The sequence below is a fragment of the Rhinolophus sinicus genome, chromosome 14, assembly GCF_057876585.1.
Source record: "Rhinolophus sinicus isolate RSI-liver-muscle chromosome 14, RSI-T2T, whole genome shotgun sequence".
NCBI lineage: Eukaryota > Metazoa > Chordata > Mammalia > Chiroptera > Rhinolophidae > Rhinolophus > Rhinolophus sinicus.
Window position 1 is genome coordinate 86,417,809 of NC_142514.1, and position 17,839 is coordinate 86,435,647.

Consider the following 17,839-nt stretch of genomic DNA (forward strand, 5'->3'; position numbering starts at 1 on the left):
TTCATCACAGGGTTATGTCATGGCTAGCAAAAGTGGGGAGAGGGAAGATCTGCCGGACATTGGGCTGCAACCCATCAGGTTCCACTAGTAATATACACAGATGAGAATTCCTGAAAATAGGAAAGCTTAAAGTCTGGTCTCTACAACTATATGATCTTGTTCACCATCACCACTTCACTGTATTTTAAAGTAACATCTTAATTGGTTCCTCTTCTTATGCTTTCATTCCATCCCTCCATTCACAACAGAGTCGCCAAGGTATTCCTTTTTAAAACATGTCAGATTATGTTACCTCATTGTTCAAACCTTCAGAGAGTTCTCATCTTACTCAAGAGTAAAACCTTGAATACAGTATTCAGATATGTGGGCAGGATTAAGGGAGCGAATAAGGAAGGACAGTGAAGTACTCAGGGCCTAACAAAATTAGGGAGCTGTCACAACTCCTAGACTTAAATGTGTTTGTGTCATTGTTGAAAATCTTCAAGCTTAAAAGTCCTCAAATTTATATGCTAGTAAACTTGCCCAATCTTTGTCCCATAACAAAGACATTCTCTTTCTTATGTGGGATTTCAAGCAAACCTAATCTCTGCTTCAGAGGGAGATACTAGCTATACCTCTTGTTTCATGAAACAAAGGCTCTCTAAGACAAGTAGAAAAACACAGACTCATAGACTCATGTGATAAATACATGTCAATATTTTAAAACATTCCTTGTGTGTTTTAGGATGCTCAAAGTATTTCATAATAATATATCAAAATAACATGAACTCTTTACATAGTTGGCCCTGGGTACTACATATGTTCATTGGACGAAGCTTCAAGTTGTGTTGTTTAAATCATCTATTTTCTTAATAATTATTTTCTATAGATATCTTCGATACTGAGAGTGGTATATTAAAATACCTCATCATTATTTTGGATTTTTAACTTTATCCTTGTATTTCTTTAAATTTTGGCTATATATATATAGCTGCTTTGGGGCACTTAATTTTTTTTTTCATTTATTTTTCTAATGAACTGTTAAGTAACTTATTTGTGATTCTTTTGATTCATAATAATTCTTTTTGTCTAAAAGATTATTTTGTAATAGAGTAATTATTGCTGTATACCTGATTTCTTCTGTGAGAATATTGGTTAGGCGCCTCGCTACAAATAGATGGTCTGCTATATTAATTGAGGAGATTTTAATAGACTACTTACAAAACAAAACAGAAATAGACCCACAGATATACAGATATAGAGAACAAGCTGATGGTTGCCAAAGGGGAGGGTGGTGGTGGCATGGGAATATATTTTTTTAAAAAAAGAAAGAAATATGTAAATATAAAAAACAGTTTTAGCTTGTGAGCCACACAAAAAAAAAAACAAGGAACAAACAAACCAAAAAAAAAGGTGGAAAAAATAGAGGCTATTTACAAAGTTATGGACAAGATTTGAGGAAACAAAGAATTTGTCCAGTACCCTGGGGGTACTGGTATTTTAGTTCCAACTGTTCTCAGCTTTCCCCTTGTCCATACTAATAGTTACTTTTTTTTTTTTAAGTGGAGTTGATATGGTACAGTGAATTCATTAAAAAGCATTACGTTTCTCATGTAACTGCCCTTTCATTTCACTCCATCAGATTTCCCTTTCTCATCTCCAATTTAAGTTTTGTAAAAGCTGGTAGATAATCCAGCCACTTTTAGGCACTAAAACAGTCATTGTCAACTTTAAAATGCCTACTTGGAATGCAATCTGAACTTTAATCTCTCATCCAATTGAAAATTTCTAATACTCTTCAAATCAGACCTGTGATTTCCTCTAACTCAGTGAAAAGAAATGAGAGGGCTCTATTCTTTCACACTTTCTCCATTTATTCATTCCACTTTTCCTCCATTCACTGAGGTGTTATGAGCTCTTCCAAGATGAAGGACGTCAGAGTGAGAAGGCAAAAAATATTTTACCAGCCCGTGTTTATAATACAGTATTTGTGTCCTATATGTGGCAAATGTTCACAAACTGGCTTTTTTATGGTAGAGGAATTGGTTTTTGTTTTTTTTCCAACTTTTCTACAAATCCTCCCCATATCCTTGAAGAGATCATGGAATTCCCTAAAAGATACAATCTATGGCTGCCCTCCCATATTCCATCTCAGGCCCTGACCTCATGGTATACCCCACATGTATTAGTCTTGCTGTGTAACAAATTACCACTGATTTAGCAGCTTAAAACAATACCCATTTCTTATCTCACAGTTTTGTAGGTCAGAAATCCAAGTATAATCACCTGGATTAGCTGTTGAAATCAAGTAATTGGCTAGTCTAGGCCGTTTCCTGGAAGCTCTGGGGAAGAATCTGCTCCGAAGCTCTTTAAGGCTCTTGGCAGAATTCACTTCCTTGTAGTTATAGCACTGAGCTCCCCATTTTCTTGCTTTCTGTCAGCCAGAGGCTGCTGTCACCTTCTGAAGGTGTCACTTTAGTCCTTGCATTCAACTCTGTCTTTTAAAGTCACCAATGGTATGTTGAAACTTTCATATGCTTCAAATCTCTCTGACTTTTCCTTCTGCCAACCACCAGAAAGAAAACACTTCAATTTCAGAGGGGTTGCCTGGTTGCCTCACGTTTGCTGAGATAATCTCCTTATTGAAGGTCAAATGACTTAGAATTTCAATTATACCTGCAAAATCTTTTCATGACAGTACTTAGATTTGTGTTTAATTAAATAACCAGGGGATTGGAATTTTGGGACTCATCTTTACAATTCTGCCTTTCAAAGGCTGTCTCTGGCCCTGAAAGATCCACATCCCTCCTAAATGCACAATTCATTCACTCCATTCCAGAGTCCTTGTGATGGTCGTTTTTATGTGTCAACTTGGCTAAGCTACAGTCCCCAATTATTCTATCAAACACTAATCTAGATGTTGCTGTGAAGTTATTTTATAGATGTAATTACATCTACAATGAGTTGATTTTATGTAAAGGAGATTGTCCTTGATAATCTGTGTTGGCAGATTCAATGAGTTGAAAGACTTTACGAGAAGAATGGAGGAAGAAGAAACTATAGTGGTACCTTGGTTTTCTAATGTAATCCATTTTAGAAGACCATTCGAGTTCTGATAAAATACCTCACCATTATTTTGGATTTTTAACTTTATCCAAAACCGAGGCATGGTTTTCCCATAGAAAGTAATGCAAAATGGATTAATCTTTTCCAGACCTTTAAAATCAACCCCTAAAACTGCAAATTTAGCATGAATTTTACTATCCAATGATACCATAGATCCATAAAATTTATGGTGTTCGTAAACCGAAATGTTCGTCCACAGAGACGTTCGAAAACCGAGGTGCTACTATATATCGTGAGTAGCAGTGTCAGTGTTTCTAGCCTGTCCTCCTGATAGCCTGCATAATTGATTTTAGACTTCCCTAGCCAATTATATGTATCCTACTGGTTCTGTTTCTATGGTGGACCCTTGACTGATGGAGACATCCCCAAAAGTCTCATCCCATTACAGCATCCAAAATCTCATTTTAGTATGTATCATTAGCTCAAACGTCCGAAATCTCTTCATCTAAATGAGATGCCAAAGAGGCTCCCAGGTGTAATTCATCCTGAGCCACAATGCTACTTCCTCTGTGGATCTGAAAAACTGATGAATAGTTTTATCAACCTATTTTCTGTCAGCAGTATCCTGAGGTTCTGAAAGCCTTTTTTTAAATATAACAATTTTCAAATCAAACAGAACGTTTATTTTTTCTTTAATTGGCTCTTTAACATTTTATGGTTACCAGTTTTTTGCTGTAATTTCCAAGCTTAAAAAAATTGCACATAGAATAAATACATATTTTATGATCTGTGTCTGATAATTGAAATATCTGAAGTCTTTGGGATTTTCTTTTTTTGTGCACTGTTTATGATGGTTCTCTCTAACGGTGTGCTGTTTCCATAAGTCTGCTCATTGTAATTTAATAATTATTTTGATTAATATTTGAGTTCCAGGACAATAGTATCTTCTTTCTGAGAAGACTTTAATGTACTTCCATTGGTATAAACCATCCAGAACTAGCTTAATCAAAATTCAAGTCTTGAGGTTCCTTGAACCAACCCATACAAAGTCTTCTTATGATTGCTTTAATTTGGGGTTATTTTTTCTTGAAGTCTTTTCCATTTAAGCTTCCATCTTAATAGCTGAGATGAGCAAGGCTAAGACTCCCTAACGCGGACAAATTTCCTTACATCTCACTTTTTTTAAGTATCCTTCTGGATATCTAAAATTAACAATTTCTGTCAAAGCAAAAATAGCTTTGAGTGCTGGGCTTTTCTCTCTGGGTTATTACCTTCCTTTTGAGTGTTGGCCCAGTAATTTCTCACTATTTTGTAAGTTCTTTGAAACCTTAAAAAATATTTTAAAGAAAATATTATATATAGCCTTTTGTAGTTTTCTCAGTGAAAGGATTGTTTTGAGTTTTCAGCCCATCAATGCTGGAAGTAGAAGTTTCTAAACAAAATATTTCTTGTGTCTGTTTCACATGTGGATGAACATTGTGAGGTTCTAGCCTTTATTATATGAGTGCAATTCTAAGTGCATGAAAGCCTGAATATATGAACTCCCTACAACCACCTGGGTTTAAAATACTAGTACTTAATCTTCATTATCTAAGGTCAATGATGGTTCCAGCTCCCTCTATTTTCTACTTTGGCAGTGAGTTCACTCTTCATTTCTGGTGCATGGTAATTCTTCCTTCCCATGTTTTTGAGATAAATTAGGTTTTATTGTTTTCTAGTTTGTTCATTTTTAAATATTGTAGATGCAACATTTATACAAATAAACAAAGAGGTTTAGCTATTATATCTTTTTGTGATTTTTCGAAGAGCTTTCTTTCTTTCTTTCTGTCTTTCTTTCTTTCTTTCTTTCTTTCTTTCTTTCTTTCTTTCTTTCTTTCTTTCTTTCTTTCTCTTTTTTCTTTCTTTTTGGCTAGTTCAGGATAGAAGCTTTCCATATCAACTTACTCTGCACGATGTTGGAAACACACACACACACACATACACACACACACACACAAGTTATTGTTTAGGCTTCTCTTCCTTAACCAAAAACATACTAAGAGCTACATATACTTTATAAACTATCTTTGAGGATCTCATTTATTTTCATCTTTGGCTAATGTACAAAATTCTGTTTACGCATCACTACATTTACTATTTAATGTTACGACACCAGATCAAAAAAAAATCAAACAAATTATACACTTCTGATGGGAAATTTGACATCATTACTTCATAACTACAAAGGCCATCTCTTGGCATGCTTCTAATATAAGAATATCAATGATATTTCCAAGATCTAAACTTAATTACTATTCTGACTTTTTTTCAGTGGAAGAACTTATATGCCTTTCTATAATAGTCAGATTATCATAAAAACAGCAAATTCTGCTAATATGTCAAAATCCTATATACCAGATTATCTCTAAGAGAGCATAGCTATCCAATCAATGAGCCAATAAAATCTCACACTTATTTGCAAGAATAGTCCTAGTTTGGGTAAGAAAGATCCAATTGTGCTAACAGTGCAATTTACTTTCTGGTGTTCTCCAAACTAGGAAGAAGAACTAAATTCTTGCCTAGCTAACAATCTTGAGGTGATACTGAAAAATTTATCTTTGACTACATCTAAGAAAGTCACAGAATTTCAGAGCCAAAAGATTACTTAAAGATTCAAGATAATGGCACTATACTGTCACAGTAGATAATTTTCTTAAAAAGTGATAGTACCTCCCAGCACTCATACTGTAATACCAACTGGGTGTCCTACTATTCCTTTCAGTTAGGTATTGCATAAAGTCAGTGCAGACTTCACAATTTAAAGGCTTAGGCTCACAGACTGTCCTACTTCAGACACCAGTCTCAAGTCTTGGGTGTTCCTAAGGCACTGAAACTTCCGCCCGACTTAATATGGAGTTCCACAACCCCTTCTTCAGGTTAGATAATTTGCTAGAATGACTTAGAGAATTCACCGAAAGCACAATACTTACAATTACAGTTGTATATAAAGGATACAATAATCAAATGGTAAAAACCAAAGTCTGAAAGGGTCCCAAGCGTAAGAGCTTCTGTCCCCATGGAGTCAGGGTGCATCACCCTCTTATTACGTTGGAGTTTTCACTAACCAGGAAGCTGTCCAAATCTCATTGGTCAGAGTTTCTACCTGGGATTTCATTACATAGGTGTGATTAACTAAATCACTGACCAAAGGAACTCAATTCCAGTTCCCTCCTTGACAGACAAGTCAGGAGATGAAGCTGAGTTCCAACCCTTCAATGAATTGCTTGTTCTTTCTAGCATGGCCAGCTCCTCCCTTGAAACTATCAAGGGGCAGACCTTGACGTATTTCTTTAGCATAAACTCAAGTGTGGCGGAAAGGGGTGTGTGAAAAGCAAAAGACACGCCTTAGAAAATTCCAGAGGTTTTTTGAAGCTCCCTGTTAGGAACTGGGGGCAAAGACCAGATATATTTATTACAACACAGGTACTTTAAGGAAATTCTCATAAGTGAAAGAATTGAGTCTATGTTTCAGGGTGGAACGATTAGAATAACAGAGATAGGAAAAACAAATATTCAATGTTAAGACAGCATGTGAAGTGTATGCACATCGTGTAGCGAAAAATAGATGCAAGTGACGCCAGTGAAACGAATGCCCCCGAGTGGGGACTCAAGCCCTGGGCCAAGAAGGTTCTTGGCTTCATGTAGAAAAGAATTCAAATGTGAGCTAATGTAGAGTTTAAAGTGAAAGTAGATTTATGTAGCAGAGAGTAAGAAAAGGCCACCTCACTGATGGAGTAGCTATCTCTAATCGCTAGTCAAATAGAGACACCTCCGCCCGACTGGGTAGAGTTTATGTATTTCTTGTTTCTATGGAAAACTTCTCAGTATGGGGAAAAGGAGTTAAAAAGCGAGGTACAAGAAGATTAGGGGCAGGCTTATCTTTACCTTTTGTAAGGTACAGCCTATGGCCAGTTTGTAATAAGTTTAATTATGGGAATGGCCATTACAATGGAATCTCTTCTCAATATGCTTCTGATAATCTGTTCTGCATGATTGATTAACGTCCGCCTGAGTGCTGTGTCTGGTAGCATGTAGGCAGCGTGTTTTGAATCCAACCTCCTAATTCCTTATGTAAAAATAGTCCTCATGCCCTTTCTCCATATTACTAGTAGGAAAATTATATAAGAGTAATTATCAAAGGGGAAAACCATATTCTACATATTTCTGATAAGTTCTTGCTTGTGGGCAAATAAATCCAACTGATTATTACCCCAATATATTAACAACATATCTAGATTGGTTGTAGAAATCTCATTGGAATTATTCATCTCATCCTGACTACTAAGTTTATACATCCTTGAAGAAAGATATTTAATTTTAAGATGAAATGAGTTTAGTTTCTCTGATTTTTTTTTGTAAGAACAGCTGTTTGTATGTATTTGCCTATTCCCCAAATGCCCCTGCCAGTACCCCAGAGAAATCTTTACAGTAAATTCAATATGAATTATATTATTGAGAAACTCACCAGTTCTCATTTTATTATTTGTAAGTTACAGTTATGTCAGTATGTTGCTACCTGTGATCATACAGTTCTACCCTGTGTATAAAAGATGACATGGAATAGTGAAAAAAAGATCATGTGGGAGCCAAATGGCCAGGGTCATGTTCCCAGACCTGACACTCATTTAACATGGGATTATAATGGCAACCACGTAACCTACAGGAACTCTAACTTCATCATTTGTTGAATAAACAGATTTAATATTTCTGGATTCCATTCCTGTTGGCTGCAAGCTATAGAATAATAATTTGACCTATATTATACACCTATAAACACACCAGTATACAAATTTACTTTACACAAATTGGCAGTATCTCAGACCACAAGGAATTGAAAACGCACATCCTTGAACGTTCAAAGAGGATATTGTAATTTTTATTGATTCGCATAAATACCCTTTAACAAATACAAATATAAATATAAAATATAACTGTGCTAATCAATCAGATATCGCTTCCTCTTGACTTATGTTTTACTCCAGCCACTGCTATGGCAATTAGCTTTTGATCACCCTATCTCAATTGTACTTCTTGTTTTCTACACCAAGGCTCCTTGATGGCTGGGGGATTTTGTGGCAGGAGAATCATGTAGAAACTCACTAAACTCATGCAGGCACAAACTGGAAGTGATGGAGAGTTAATGGCCCATGGTACAATCTTGAGCAATGGTAAAGGATGAGATAGATAACTGCCCTTGTTTTTATCCCTTGGGAATGCAAGGTTGAAGATCATTCTGTACAGTTTCTCAGAGGATCCCAGTATGATTGAGGCTCAGATGTCCTCCACAGTGATCAACTCAATAATTCACACTGTATATTGGCTTCCTGTTTCTCCCTGTTTCAACCTATTTTCCTTTCTTGTGTCTGTGACCTCTTTCCAAACAAACCACCTACACAAAAATTAATGGCTCAGGCTCTGCTGTAGGTGAGGACATACCAAGACGTTTGGTCATAAAAATTGGTAGTAAAAATATCCCAGGAATCAGAACTTAAAGAGGAGATTCTGATACTGGACCACTCATTACCGCTACAGTCATGAAGATGCCATTTCTGGTCATAAGGCAGGTGGTATTTAGTAGCATTACAACTACTAGAGCTCTCACCAGCGGTGTGTTAAGATGAGCTGCAGGTAGAAGTTAATCACCACCTAGTCTTGAACACTATGGAACTGATGGTAAATATAGGCTGAATGTATTTTGTTATCTGCTTTATTTTAGAAGCCGTGTAAAAATAAAATAACTGTTTCTGATCTGATAATCATCCACTTCAGACACACTATGAAAGCCAGAGACCCTCATGTTTATAAAACTCTTTATCTTCTGCACCTGCATGGCAAAATATACTTGCACCAGACTTCATATTTAATTATGAGGACAGAAAAACTAATGAGGAGACTAAATGACTCAATGGGGTTCTATGTGAAAGCGCCAGGATAAGAAAGGACACCTGAAGCCCAGATGGAAACGTTTGAGAATATGAGCCTGAGAATCTTGGATCCTTAGATTCTACTGGGACCTCTTTGCCAGAGGAGAACTGCATATCCATGCCTGGAGTCCCTGTAAATGTCCCCCTATGGTAGATTCCTCTCAAGATGAAGACACTCCCCCTCCTCAAGCACAGCTGCACCTCTATTCATTATCTTTAGATTAACAACTGGAACCAGGTTTCATTATAGGCCAAATGGGAAAATGCAATCACTGTTGTGGAAGGAGATATCAAAACTCAAAAATAATTACAGAACATGGCTACTATGTTCCAGTAAGTACTAAAGAGTGGATCTTGAGATGAAATGGAAGAATGTAGACTATAAAGATGAATATAGAAGAATTTATTGACATGGGAGACTACTCATATAGTTCCGAGTATAACTTCCTAGAAAGTACCCTGGAAGCTGAGTATATTAAAATGCTAGGCTGTCTCCTTGAAATTTGGACACACCAGCTATAGTAAATGAAGTGGAGATGCTGGGATGGCCTTGCCATACTATTGAGAAAAACTCAAGAGGCTCAGGAGGTATGGATGTTATAAAAAATGTATTTTGCAAGACCAAAGAACCGACCATCTGACTCTGTTCCCTGGGAGGCCTTAAAATACCATCAGTAAGAAAATAAGAAACCTAATTGTTAAAGGGGGATTGCATGTTGAGAAGATTGGTGATGGTTGCTTCTCCTAGGCTGGAATTGGCAACAAGAGATCCTGCCTTGTAACTGGGCTCCCTAATATCATGAATGGTTCCAAAATGGCAAAGTCCAGGTGGTGGCACTTAACTCACAAAATGCAAATAATGAATAAAATAGGCAGAGAGCCCTAAGTAGCAACCAGGCTGCCTTGATCCTCAAGAATCTGTGGTGATAGCCTAAATCCATAGTGTCCCCAGGTAAGAGATAGATGGACAGCCAAATACAGGATTGTTAGACTTGTTTAATTAACAAGTAAAAACAAAAAGCTGACAAGCAAAAGGCTGTAATTGCTTGTCAATTATTGGAAAATTGAAAATATTTACCCAATTTTCAGATCTGAACTATTGATGCCCAAATCCCATCAATTAAAAGTAATACTGGGCCCCCTTGAGTAGAATTCGCTAACTCATTCCAAAAGGGACAAGCAGCCATACAGCTATGCACTGAGGAAATGGGAAAACACAGACCTTTCCAAAGTTGTTGGAAGCAGACTATGAGCTTACAACTAATAGAGGGAACCTGAAATGCTGCACTGGTCCCCCAGTTAGAATGCGGTTTCTGAAGGCCAGGTAATGGCCCAAGTCCATCTCACTGTGAGTCCACTCGTATGCAGCAGTGGTTCCCAAACCTTGCTACTCATTAAAATCATCTGGGGTGCTTTAGAAAGTCTTGGTATCTACATATCTGCTATGTGAAAGATTAAATCCTCTACCAGCTACATCCTCCAACTAGTGTGAAGGCCAAGGATCAGCGTTTTAAAATTTCCCCATGGTTATTTAGTTTCTAAGCACATAATGGGATGGATATACTGAGAAGCTACTAGAATCCTCATATTGGTTCTCTGACTTACAGGCAATAGGAGCCATGATGATGGAAAGGTCCAAGAGGAACCCATTGATATGTATTTCCCCACACAATGGTGAGTAAGAAATGGCAACTACTTTGAATATACTATTAAGAGTCACATGTGTCATAGGATGGGAGGAAAACTGGTAAATCATGTTTATTCCTTAGGAATACTGAAGTACCTTGGAGTAAGCTGACATTCTTCAGTAAGAGTGTTGTCAGTAATGCTTTAAATTCCAGCATGCTGTTCACGTATCTGAAACTAAGTCTGTTTCTTGTTTTGTATCTTCTCTCTGACAATAGCAAGGAAGTGTTCTTAAAAAATAAATTAATTAATTAAACAAAAATAGGCAGCTCCCCCCGAAAAAAAGAGTCTGTGCAATACCAGTGTCTTTTTAGGAATTGAATGGTGTTATGAGCTAAATATATATCTCCCCCAAATTCAGATGTTGAAGCCCTAATGCCCAATGTAGCTGTATTTGTAGTAAGGAAGTAATTAAGGTTAAATGAGGTCATAAGAGTGGGGCCCTGATTTGATAGAATCAGTAGTCTCATAGAAAGAGACGCCAGAGAGCTTGCTTTCTCTCCTTCACTCAAAAAGACCAAGGGAAGGCCATGTGAGGATATAGCAGGATGGCAGCTGTCTGTAAGCCAGCAACAGTCATCACCAGAAAATGAATCAGCTGGAATGTAGACCTTGATCATAGACTTCTAGCCTACAGAACTGTGAGGAAAATACATGTCTATTGTTTAAGCCAGTAGGTCTAAGGTATTTTGTTATAGCAGCCAAAGCAAACTAGTACAAATGGTCTGAGATGTAGGCTGAGATATGCCCCCTAAGGTAAAGAACCAGTTGTTGCTCCTTGTACCTACCACTAAGAAAGAGGCACAGCAGTTAGTGGGGGAATCATTGAATTTTTTTCAATCCTTTAATTGATGTATACAATATATACAGAGAAAACACACGTCATTAGCGAAAAATGGCTTCTGGTAAGCTACTAGGTTCTGGCACATACTAAGGATATTATCATGAGGAATCAATTAACTCTGTGATCATAGCTTCCCATCACGAGCTGGGTATTATGTTATACACTGAATCAGAAACCACAGGTATCTATTGTACAATGGAAATAGGACATTCAAGATCAGGCTGGAATAGCTCCAGAAAACAAAAGAAAACCACAGGAACTGGTGGTTCAGACTCCCACAGCATCTGTCTTTAAAAAATGATGCCTCTAACTCAATTAAGACTTATTCCCTTACTGGAAAATATTGACCAAGAAGGAAAACTCTCAGGCCTGTTCCAAGGATAGGCCAACTATATATATTGCTTGTCAAAAAAGGATTAGTGCCACATGCACTCCCATTTGGGATGGACTTAATGGATAGAGGTAAAAGGAAATCCTACTAGTGGGCAGAACTTCAAGAAACGTACTCAGTCTTTCAGTTTGAATGGAGGGAGAGATGATTGGGGTATAGACACAAACTCTGAGTAGAACAAATGTCTTGGCTAGTCCATTATGGGATCGGAAGGAGCAGAATTGGAAGATTAGAAACAAAGAATTTTAGGGAAGTCATGTGGATGGATGGACGGGAGTGGTCCAAAGCCCATTGTGTCTCTTTACATCCTCTAGAAAGAATTTAAAAAGAAGAGGCACTCAACAGAACATAGGACTTTTCAGCTACTACAGGGTTGGGCTAAAGGGCTTGTGACTCAATCATGGAGGAAGGGAGGGACATCATGCATGTTTTGACATGGGTGCCCTCTCGCCAATCATGATCTAGTCACTGCTGAATGACAAATCTGCCATCAGAGATTGATGCTAAGCTCTCTAAATGACAGCATCCCTTGGAGAGATGATGTAGCCACTTGATGGAGGTTAATTATAGTAGAATCCCACCATCCTTACTAGAATTGATACTGGCTCTGGATATGGAATTGCCTTACTATCTACAGACTTTAAAAATGCCTGATTTCCTAGTATGTTATCTCTTGCAATATTGTCTTTAAAAAAAGATCCATTATTAAGGAAGTGCATTACTAGTCATTACACTGTCCTCTGGTCCGTCCATATAATATATCACTTGAAAGTAGCTAGTCTAATAGAATAGTGGAATGGCCAACTAAAGGCTTAACTGAGATGTCTGCTTAGGAACCAAATTCAGGAGTTTGGGTGTTCTGCTCCAGAATGGGGTTCACACACAGAGTCCACAGCTGACATATGCTGCTGATTGCTAGATGATGCCAATTGCTGTAATACATGGGCCCTGGAATGAAGAATGAAGCAGATTAGCCTCTGTCACCATCATCTCTAACAGACTTGCCATCCCTGAACATGTAGGCTCTGTCAGACTAAGAGATAAGGGTCTCTGGGGGAGTCACTTCCACTAGGCACACAGTAACGACTTTCAGTGAACTTAAAGCTAGGGCTATATCTGGTCACTTTGAGCTCCTCATGCCTTTGGATCAACAGGCAAAGAGGAGTTACCGGGCTGTTAATGGTAATAGATCCCGACTACCATGAAGCATTGAGGTTGCTGCTACACAATGAAGACAGGAAAAGCACGTCTGGAAACCCAGAGATTCACTGAGGCAGGTTGGACCCTTCATGTCCAATGATAATTCAATGAGGCAATTGCAGCAATCATAATAACAAAAACTAAAAGGCAAAGGGCTCATTCTCTCAGGGATTAAAGTCTGGGTCACTTTACCAGGCAAGCATCGTAACCCAGGTGATCACTGAGTGAGGGTAAGGAAAATCAGATGGTAAATGAAGAGCATGATACATATAAATTACTATCTCAGGCCCAGATGCAGCTCAGAAAAACTGTAGCTTGTTCCACAAATCCTATTCCTGCTGTTGAGATTGTGATCTGCTACCACCTAAATACTAGTGAGGGCTTCGACTTAATGAAAGACACAAGACAATCTGAGCTGTGTAAGGGATGGGGACCACCTTTTACCTGAGCCACTACTGTAAATACCAGCTTGGTGCAGGTATAATCTGGCCGCATTTTACCTCACCTGCGCAGAGCACAGCTTTCTACCTGAGACTGCTCTGAAACCAAGGTGAGAAATACCTGTGAAAACCCACCCAGTACTCACATATGTGGATCTTGGAGGCATGGGGGTGTTACTGCACCATGGAGATTCTCAACAATAGGGGTTAGGAGGCAGTGAATAAATGATCCCCCCTCAATCCTCAGGAGACATGTTCTATATAGCTTCTCAGAAGATCCTCGTGAGTTTGAGGCCAGTTGTCCGCACAGCATAACCGTTTAAGTGACATATCCTTTGTTTTAAAATGTGGGTTTTATTACTATTCAGGTATGGTAAAGCCAACAGATCAGAAGATGACTGCCATTGACAAAAATGATGTGTTGTAATTCCCGTGCAATGCATGGCCACACAGGCCAGCACCAGGACACTTCAGAAGGCCAGAGCCAGGAATCAGGGGAAAGGCAGGCAAGAGCCTTTATTGTGGTTTTTGTGGGAAGAAATGCGCAAGGTAGGGCAAGCAGGCCAAGCAGGTTTAGGATTAGCTAGTTTGAGTGATTTCAGCAGGTTCCAGGATGTAGTGGCTATAGGGTGTAGTTGTCTGATACCTGGCCCTGGGGGTGATCAGGACAGGGGAATAGTAGCATGGAGAGTAAAAGACTGGTAAAGGAGGAAGTTGTGGGTATGGGTAATTAGCATGTGAAAAGCATGCTCCCAGGAAAGGCATTTACTGTCTCTAGGACTTGGCTAACCTTGGGGGAATTGGCTAACCTGTGGGGCTGGGGCAATCCCTCCAGAATCAAGGAGGCCCAGATGCCAAAGCCTCAGAAACCTCGGAAAATAAAAAGGCATAGTTAATACACCCTTGCATTTGATTTCCTCCTTTCTCCCATGTTTCATTCTTTTCAAGTTTCACTCTTATCCCCTGAGGTCACATTACAAATACTTTGATGCTGACTCTTACCTTATGCATTAATGTCATAAAGGGGTCGGATGGTGGAGAGGGCAAGGAGTGAGTGGTGGGGGAACCCAGGCTATGAAAAATTCTTTCTAACCCACTTATTTAGCTTTATATTTTATTGACCCTATGTATATTCAAAAGATTCAATGCCCATGACTTGCATTTTGCATTTTTAAGGAGAAATGATTTGCAAAAGTAAAGATGCTATATTAAGAAAAAAGCAGAACTGGCCCCTGGCCTGGAAAATTATTTACAAGATTAAAGAGCTGTGTTTTTGTTTCTTTAAAAAAAATTTTTTTAAATAATGAACCTGGGCAATTGGAACTTCTTGATTCTTGGTAATGCTAAATTTTAAAACCTATATTGTACATCACAGGGAAAATTGGAGCTAAATCACATGGGAAGATTTATTAAGAAGAAGGATGAACAATCAAGAATGTAATCAAATAAATCAGACATTCTCTCAGACATTCCTCCTAAGTGCTGTGTCATTTGTTGGCATCAAGACCCAAAGTTGCTGCTCAGGTAGTTGTGTGCTGGTGTCCTCTGTGGGCATATATGAATGTTATTCCATTCCTGAATCTCCTTCCTCAAGACCCTGTGATGGCAATCCCAGTATGACAAGAGGAAAGCAATCCCCAAATATATTGCCTGAAGGTGGGGACGATAAAGATCAGGGCCCCCTATTTTCCCTGGAGCACAAATTGGTGCTCCATCTGTTGATGCTCCATTGGTTTTCCATTTCCCAGCCCACATTCTTTCAGGCAGACTCCTCCTGTAGCATTTTCATAGACTAACCTGGGCAGTGGAAAGCATCAAAGATTGCCTCCAAGAAGCTCATGATATGGCATTTTTTAAAATTAAAATTTATAGAATTAAATAATTTTAGAATTTAATTCTAGAGTTTAAGAATTAAACGTAAAGAAATATTAAATTATTTTGCTGGCTTAAATAAAAAGTGGGGGAATAAAGATCTGCACTAGATTAACTACTCTGTATTTCAAAATGGGAAATTATTTGGCATGAGTCATAAATTTTCCATTTTCTGAGATTTCCCTGTTTACCTTCTGAAGTGTCTGAATTTGGAAATCAAATACATCAAGGACTAAATTATTTAGAAATTACCCCAAATACCAGATTAGTGAGATTATCTAAAAATAACTGAGGTAATGAAATGCAGACGGTAACTAATGACCTGTAAATGCAGGTTCCTCTACAGCTCTCCCTTTAGGGAGTAGCTAATGTTTCTCAAATGGCTTCTGTGAGAACTGGATGGTTCAGAGGAATAGGTAATAAGAGATGATACAGTGATTTTGCCATTATATCCTAACTTGAGCAACATCTAAACAAGCCATCTTTCTAAACAAATATATTCATAAATGTTTAAGAAATGCACCAAATGCTGATAGCAGACTGGAAATCTGTACTTCTAATTGAACTTTTCAGGCATACTTGTCAGAATCCATTTTGCAGATAACACAGCATCATTTCTTTGCTTCTCTGCAACAATAGGCTATGCTATCACTCTAGTGTAAAACTTCTATTGCAAACAAAAGTTAATCAGAACTTCTTCCTTCAATTGTACCTATTTCAATTGGCCTTTATATAGATAATCAAGTAATTTAGGAACTAACACAGAGAATGGAAGACAAGAGCATTTACTAATAGGTGCAGTGCTATAAGATGACCACAACAGGAAAAAGTAGAGCTGCAACAAAACTTATTTACTGACTCATTCTTTATTTCATAGATATACAAAATGAAACAGAGATGGTTTAAATTGACTTGCTCCAGGTAAAGCACTTAAGAAATAGCAGAGGCTCAGGTCAAAATAAAAGTAATAGTGAAAGAATGATTGGGAAGATAGTATGAATAATATAAAACAAAAAGATTGTCATCCTCACAAACGCTGATTAATTAAGGATGTGACAGACATCAAGCTGTACTACTAAATATGATTTTAGGAAGGGAATCTTAATAAGTAATACTGCAGCTACTATTCAGTTGAAAAAATTATAGTGAACATTTCTAAACACACTAATACTGGATACAAGATAATAATAGTTGTTGTGGTAAACAAAAATCTTGGTCTTTGTGAAAGGATTTCGAAGTTCTAAATCAGGAATGAACTATACTTTGTTATTCATTTCCAGCAATACAAAGTATTGTCAAATAAGTGAGCTATAGCGAGCTTTCTCTTCCTATAAGGAGCCAGTTATCAGAAATCCATATTGGTAAAATCTTCATTTCACTACAGGTCAGTAGAGAAGAAAGAAAACATTTTTCTACAAAGGTCTGTGTTGCTGTCAGATGAAAGCACATTAAATTGTTTGAAAAATCCACATCCTGGCATGTGAGTATTTCTCAAAGCTAACTATTCATAAAATGTTGACATATCATTACTGTAACTGTCAACAGACATGGATACTGGTCTGGTCACATGAAATTCTATTTTCAAGGAGACCAGAAATCACAAGACTACTCTGAGAACTTTCAGAATACTAGTACTTAAAACAAGGAAATGGTCAGTTATATTTAAATATATAAAAATATGATTGAAAGGAACCACTTCAAAATAAGAAATTCTGAAATAGTCACTAAGTCAGAGATTCATATATTATCACAGGTCATTAGAGAGGCCTATTAATTATATTTGTCAAACTTAGTAAAGCATACGGATTTGCATACAGATCATTATATATGGAAAAATCATTTTTTAAATATGAAAAGTTCATATAAACCTTTACTGCATTAATCATGGTTCCAAATAATAGTATACACAGTTCTTTGATGCTCTTGAAATATGAAGCTTTGCCAGATTTATTTATGCCCTGTTAAGGTGAACATTTTAATATTTGTTGTTAGACACTATCAAAGGAATTTAATTTGAGCAAGAGAATAAATTATAGAAATAGAATTGCCCCAGTTATTCTCTAGTTAGTGGGAAAAAGTATGTAATTTAACAAATTAGAGGTATTATCTTAATTATCATCAAAATCTTTGTAAAGTAAAAAAGTTATCAAATCTTTAAAAAATAAATTTATAATTTTATTTCAAAACAGGTATTCTCTCTTTCAGTAGTTCATCCATCATCAACATTAATTAAAGCCCCATTTACTGAATGCTTATTCTGTGAAAGGCAAAGTAATCGGGGTTTTGTATATGTTATTTCATGTTTAATAATGTACAGCTAGGCTAGTTCCAGTATTTCCCAAAGGGGGGAAAAAATCAAGAAACCACCAGAGATAATGGATCTTATTATTAACATGAT